This window comes from Scophthalmus maximus, chromosome 5 (genome assembly GCF_022379125.1).
Source record: "Scophthalmus maximus strain ysfricsl-2021 chromosome 5, ASM2237912v1, whole genome shotgun sequence".
NCBI classification, from domain to species: Eukaryota; Metazoa; Chordata; class Actinopteri; order Pleuronectiformes; family Scophthalmidae; genus Scophthalmus; species Scophthalmus maximus.
The window spans coordinates 15370001-15376595 of record NC_061519.1 but is presented as its reverse complement, the minus strand read 5'-3'; the positions used below and the strand labels follow the sequence as shown (position 1 = coordinate 15376595).

The following is a 6595-nucleotide window of genomic DNA, read 5'->3' as shown; positions in this document are numbered from 1 at the left end:
ATCCCAATTATTTTTTATAATGCTCTAAACTCTCCAATAAGTCAAGTTTTATTATAATACAATTATCAATTTTAATTCCACAAAGAGGAAGATTGTCCATTAGATTATATTACGATTTCAGTAAGTCTAGTTTATCTGCACCAGAAACAGTTTTAGGTTTCTCTCCATCTGTTATTTTTTTAAATTTATGTCTAATTAAACATGTAAAGGCTTTTTGCATTAAATAAATGTCCTAAATCAGGATTACAGTGTCACTGTACAGCGAACAGCGTTTTCACGAGGTGACCTTCTCACCGACGTGTGGCGCTGTTTCGTGCTGCAGTGGAAGCTTTCTCACTGTACAACTGCATTTCTTTAGTTTACACATGTGGCGTTTAAAACGAGGCCCGATCCTGCAGCACGTCGTTTGGATTTAAAATCCATCTCGTTAAAATTCATTTCTGCTATATAATCTCGAAACAGCCACGATCTGTTGGTCTGCAGGTGAGAAACAGCCAATAGTATCTGTAGGCCTATAACGCATTTATTATCCCGATGTAGACAACAGGATTGCCTCTTATAGGTCGACCATAAACAGGCTGTAAAGCCCCGCACACCCAGCATGCATTACTGTAAAGTAGCCTACACGTGTCACGCAGTGCCTTGGATTTTTCTCTTCTACATCTATATATATATTATCACTGGCGAGCATCTGCAACCCAACATGAAAACAAGACGACAGCATACGACAGTTCCTTTCTGCTTTACCATAAAGATACAAGCACATGACTGAAAATGGAAAATGAATGAATCCAGAACAACTTATAAATGGGTTCTTCTTTTACACTTGAACCAATAAATCATAATATATGAATGAGGCACAAACAGTATCTATTTTGAGAAAAGAAACATAAATGAAAGTTTTACTAAAGAAAATCCCCTTAAACATGGCAAACACACGTGTCTATATTGTGACCTGAGGGTTATAGATATAGCCTCAACATTCCACACTTTATGTAATCACAACTATACATTCATAATTGTGGGGTTTGATCAGGTTTGGTCCAAGTGATCCCGATTTTCTATTTCAAAATAAAAACAAGCAATAACCCACTTTCGCGCTGTTTGATATTCCTCAAAAAAATATTATAGGGCCTCTTTGACAGATTTGATAGGCCCTGAGCCCAATCCACTCCCTCCTCCTCCTCCTCCATCACCATCATCATCATCATCCTCGTCGTCCTCCTCTTCCTCCCTCCCCTCGCCTCGCTCGCTGTCTGCAGCCGCAGCTCTCTCACTCCTCCCGTCTGACCCTCCTTAGCCGGTAAGAGAGGATTTTTTTATTCCACATAAAGTGGTCGGCAGTTTTCCCTTAATAATGAAGGAAATTAAATACATTTAAAATTACCACAAAAAAGATTTTGACAAGAGGCGAAGAGGTGCACCTCTCTCTCTCTCTCTCTCTCTCTCCCTCTCTCTCTCCCTCTCTCCCCCTCTCTCCCCCTCTCTCTCTCTCTCTCTCTCTCTCTCTCTCTCTCTCTCTCTCTCTCTCTCTCCCTCTCTCTCTCTCTCTCTCGCTCTCGCTCTAAATGTCGAGTCCAGTTTCTTTTTGATGAAGTGCAAAAAGAAGAAGGAGGCATTTACAAATAGATTATGCATTTCCTTAATCAAGAGGATCAAAGGAGACTTTATTGGACTGAACTCAGAAAATGTGTAAGTAGGCTTTAATATATATTTTATGTAGTGTATAGGTACAACATGGTGAACGTTAACCCTAACCCTTTATTTTGTATTTATCCATCTATTGATATTACATTTTCATACTTTATATAAGGGATCCTCTCAAAGACACTGTAAGATGAATCACAGTAGTGAAGTTGTAATGTGACACATTTATAAATATAATATAATATATTCTTTATTTCACCGCTGCTTATATCAGATTAGAATATAAACAAAGTGCAAATGGAATATTGCAGGGATATTAATCGGCTAGAAATAACTAAATGGGTACGATGAGGCCTCACAGACTCGATTAAATATATTAATAAAACCAGCCAAAACAACTCAACAAGGTCTAGAGGAATCGTCTCGTCCTGTAGAGAAGGGTGTGTGTAAGTTAATGCAAACTCCGGAATATTTAATGAGGCTCTCTCCGCTGCCATGTGCTCATGTGAGAAGTATTCATGTAGTGGAGGAGGAGGAGGAGGCCCCGGGCAGCGCTGCAGTGCAGAGTTCAGCGGGGAGATATTGTTGTGAGCCTGGGAAAGTGTAGTGGGGCTGACGCCAGACTCTGTTGTGCGGGCTGGAGAGGGGGTGCGGGGGCTGAGGGGGGACCCCGAGGATCCCAGACCTGATTGTCATGTAAATGTCTCCCCGGCACGTTGTTGAACTTGATGTTGACTTCTTCTCTTCTTGTTTTGGGCTGCATGGGGAGAGGCGGGAGGTAGGGAGGAGGAGGAGGAGGAGGGGGGGGGGGGGGGGTCAATTTTCCCTGTCACTTGTTTGTGGGAAAATCCATCTGAGGACACACACGCACGCGCGCGCGCGCACACACACACACACACACACACACACACACACACACACACAGTTCAACTTTTTTTCTGCAATTAAGGTATATTTCCAGGAATAAATCATTTTTATGTTTTTTTATCGTGATATTTTTTGCACAACAGTTTAACAGAAAATTCTAATGTATGAAAAAGTTTTTTAGTATCTTTGATAAAAACTTTTATCCTAGGGCTCCTATAATATAATATTTTTTTGTGATAAATATTAATACAAATAATTATAGTATAATATGATGATATAAACTTCCATGTCTTAAAGGCTATTTACACGTTACTCGTTAAAGTGGGACTGTAGCCACATTTATAGTCGAGTCTTATATTTAGCATTACAAGGTTACACTGGAGGAGCAGATGTAGGGATGCACGTTCACTCCCAACTCCTGAGTCGCGCATGCTCAGCACCAACGAGGACTGTGCCGTCCAATGGAAATGAACGGCGCTAATGATGCAATAATTACTTTTTTAAATTTATTTTATTTCATGATGTGCAGCCGGACTCGTCGATTTCCTTTTCTTGAACATGCGTCGACGGCACGACCGCGGTGTGTTAGTTCAATTACAGGAAGACAAGCAGCGGAGGCCACAGCTGATTAGATCGACTTATAAATGCTCCAGAGGAGAATGGGATTCACACGGCGGAGCTGGAACCTGCAGCTGCAGCTGACAGGAGAGCTGCACCTCCCCGATACTAACAGATTGCCCATGCGCAATAATCAGATATGTAACTGCTATCTGATGCAAGTTTCGTTTGGAAACCTGGGACTGTGGTTCGCTGCTCTTTTATTGGTTTACCTGCACGCACACGCACTCACACACACACACACACACACACACCTTGTTTAAATATCCTTTCAAACTTTGGGAGATATTGCGAGTTGCTATTCGGGTCTTGTCTCTGCCACTATCAAAGGTTGTGATTGTAATCGTGCTCAACCATCTCATCTCCTCGGCTATAGATATCACTCATATCATTATATCGCACTTGATAAGGCTGAATATGGCCTGAATATGCTATCAGGATCCGGCTATACAGTATAGGCGTGGGGGCTTTTCCCTTGCACCAAGGACAGAGACCCTGAATTCCTTTTCTTGGTGTCTTTACAGTCAGTGTGTATAATCGTGAGCTGTTTGGAAAAATAGAGTTCTTGCAACATTTTATCAAGTCTCTGCAACCTGTGGGAAATATCAGTCAGATTTTGTCTAAATGTTCTAACAGAGTTTTTCAATAATGAGGAACATGTAAAGCATTTTGCAGTCACAATAGGCATATGATGGAGTAATGAAAATACATCTCTGCTAATTGGCCATTTCGCATAAAATACAATTAACCAAATTATAATATTATTACGTGCTCCACAGGAGAAGTAAAATATATTCGTGAGGGTTGTGGGGTGTTTTTTTCGTCTCCCCTCTGTCTGTCTCACATTCTCTGAAATAACCCTCTCTTAAATTGAAATAATCTGCAGCTTTTGTGACTTTTGATTTATAATTAATAGCATTTCAGCTCTAAGCGTGCGAGGTGTGTTCGAAGATTATTTGTTCCTTCCATATATCTCCGCAGAATCTGCAGATATTATTGTAAAGGATTAAAAGGATTTCGGGACGTTTGTGCTCCATCACACTGTCTGAACAGGATTCTATAGATTGTAGAGAAAACAGCTTCTGTGTAGCGTAAGGAGCTGAGAGGAAGGTTATTTTGTCAAAAAAATAGAAATAATAATCAAGAGTAGTTTTTAAATAGGGATCTTATCCTTTTCTTAAAAACACAATTTTTGCTCTGAAATTATCACGTGTGACGCAGCTCCATTTGCGTCTGGATGTATTTTATGGTCTGTGAATCTTCTCCTGACTGACACACACACATTCAGTTTTCAAATCGGCTTCAATATTTCCAGATTCCCGCCCCCCCCCCCCCCCCCCCCCCCGCCTCTCTCTCTCTCTCTCTCTCTGAGGCGGGCGGAGTTTATCCCCCTGCTCACAGTGAGGACTCTGCACTTGTCATTTGGAACTCGCGTGTGAGAGGCGCCTGGACGCGCCGTGCTCTCCCTGCAGAAGTCCTCAGAGATATCATAGGGCACTATACTTCTGTAGCCTCGATACTCCCCCCTTACTCTTAAACGCAGTTTCCTCTCATCGAGTGCGATCTAACACACTGGGAAAATCATCCAGTAATACTCGGTGGATATTGGCCGTGCAGTGGAGTGGAGTTAGCCGTGATGTGCAAGTAAGTGGGATGCTGCTTTTTGTGTGATAGTGGATGTGGGAGTATAGTCTTGTTTGAGAGGGCTGTTGTTGCAGGCGTCGTGGGCTCTTCTGTTTCCCAGAAATCTAAACTACACCAGCCAATTGATGGTTCAGCAATGGCAACTTTAATTGTGTGTTGGGCCTGGTGGCTTTAATCTAACAGTGTAAACACGTGATCGTGGTAAAAGGGCATCACCGTCTCCTGAGTAAATACGTTTGTCTATCAATGAATGGTTTTGATCACGGTTGCAAAAGGACGAAGAGGCGGTCTTGGCCTGTGGCTGCGTGCACTTGTGAGGCTACACTCAAAACGAAATGTTGCTGAGACACATTCATATCTTTATAGGCTTCACACTGTGTTTTATTTATGTCAGAGGAGCAAAAAGTTGAATTGTGCCTAATGTGACAATCAAAGTGTGTGTGTGTGTGTGTGTGTGTGTGTGTGTGACAAAAAGGAGGCCACAAACTACACAACCTGAGTGTTTTAACTTCATTCATTTCACCCCCTTATTGAAATAAACACAGATAAAAATAGAAAAGCTTTATTTGTGCCGCTATATTTCTGCTGTGTGTGTGTGTATGTGTGTGACCACAGGCAGACTCTCTCTCTCTCTCTCTCTCTCTCCCTCTCTCTCTCTCTCTCTCTCTCTCTGCCCTCGCTGCTTTCTGTTTGTACCGGAGAGGCGGCCCCTTTAAGAGAGACGACGGGTTAGTTTGTGTCTTTGGTTATCTAGCTGTATGAGTTTTAATTTCATAAAGCTAGAGAACCGAAAGTACGAACTGACGCCGAGCACTTCGGAGCCGGGGGTCCTCCTCTCTGGGCACGGAGGAGGAGGAGGAGGTGATGCCGGGCAGCAGCAGCAGCAGGGGATGAAGCAGGAGGGACGGATGCTGAGGGAGGCTGAGCGCCGCTGCTGCCGCCGATGAGGAGGGGTGGTGGTGGTGGTGGTGGTGTGTGTGTGTGTGTGGGGGGGGGGGTCCGCTGAGCCTGAAAATCAGGCATGATTTGAGTGGCTTTTGCTCTCCTCTCTTGGATGGATCAACGGGAGCAGCCTACGTATCTGTGAGGGCGTGATTGTTGCTGCTCGTGGTGGTTATGGGCATATCGCGGTGATGCCGAGGCCTATTGGGGATCAATAAATCGGCTTCTCGTTTAAGGGGGGTGGTGGGGGGGGGGGGGGGGGGGGTGCACGTGGAGAAACATCACAGTGAAAACCCACGGTGCGTGCTGCCGTGTAGTCGTCATAACTGTGTGGGTGTTGCAACAGCAATATCTTGAGGGGGTGAGCCCGAAATAGTTAAAGCACTCACGCGATTGGTCGATACGGGACTCACGTGACGGCGTCGGCAGCAGCAGCAGCACCAGATCACTTCGTAAGATCTCACACGTTGGCTATGGCCTGGAAGTTGGCACAGCCTCCAATTAAAACCGATAATCACACAGTGTGAATTTAACTCCTTTAGTACTCTGAGTGTGTTTCCTTCATGTCCCCTGGCTGTAATTAATCTGACATGAGGAGTGTGATGTATAATTGGATGCACATGTACATTACTTGGTGCCTTGGTGGAGCAGGACTGACAACACCACACACACTGTTTGTCCATCACTCGAGTGTCACATAGTTCTTTGCGTCTTACCTAATCAGAACATGCAGGTGCATAACACATCACCATCATGAGCACCATACAAAGTATATACTTGGCTGCATACACGGCCATCTTCAGCCTGTCTCAAACATCCCTTCATCACTGAAGCTGGATCAGTTAGACATGGCAGATTTGTTCACGTCCGTGTTTCG

General features: G+C 43.8%; 1 long non-coding RNA gene across 2 annotated transcripts in view; it reads left to right on the top strand.

Moving 5' to 3' along the window:
• The first annotated feature begins 1556 nt into the window (after nucleotides 1-1556).
• Nucleotides 1557-6595, top strand: part of LOC118311554 — a 14762-nt gene continuing 9723 nt past the window's right edge. The window contains exon 1 of one of the 2 annotated variants that reach the window (XR_007030809.1): nucleotides 1557-1692. This is a non-coding gene — a long non-coding RNA (uncharacterized LOC118311554). Of the gene's footprint in view, nucleotides 1693-4548; nucleotides 4777-6595 lie in introns of those variants that run through there. The other variant, XR_004794017.1, reaches the window with a different exon arrangement.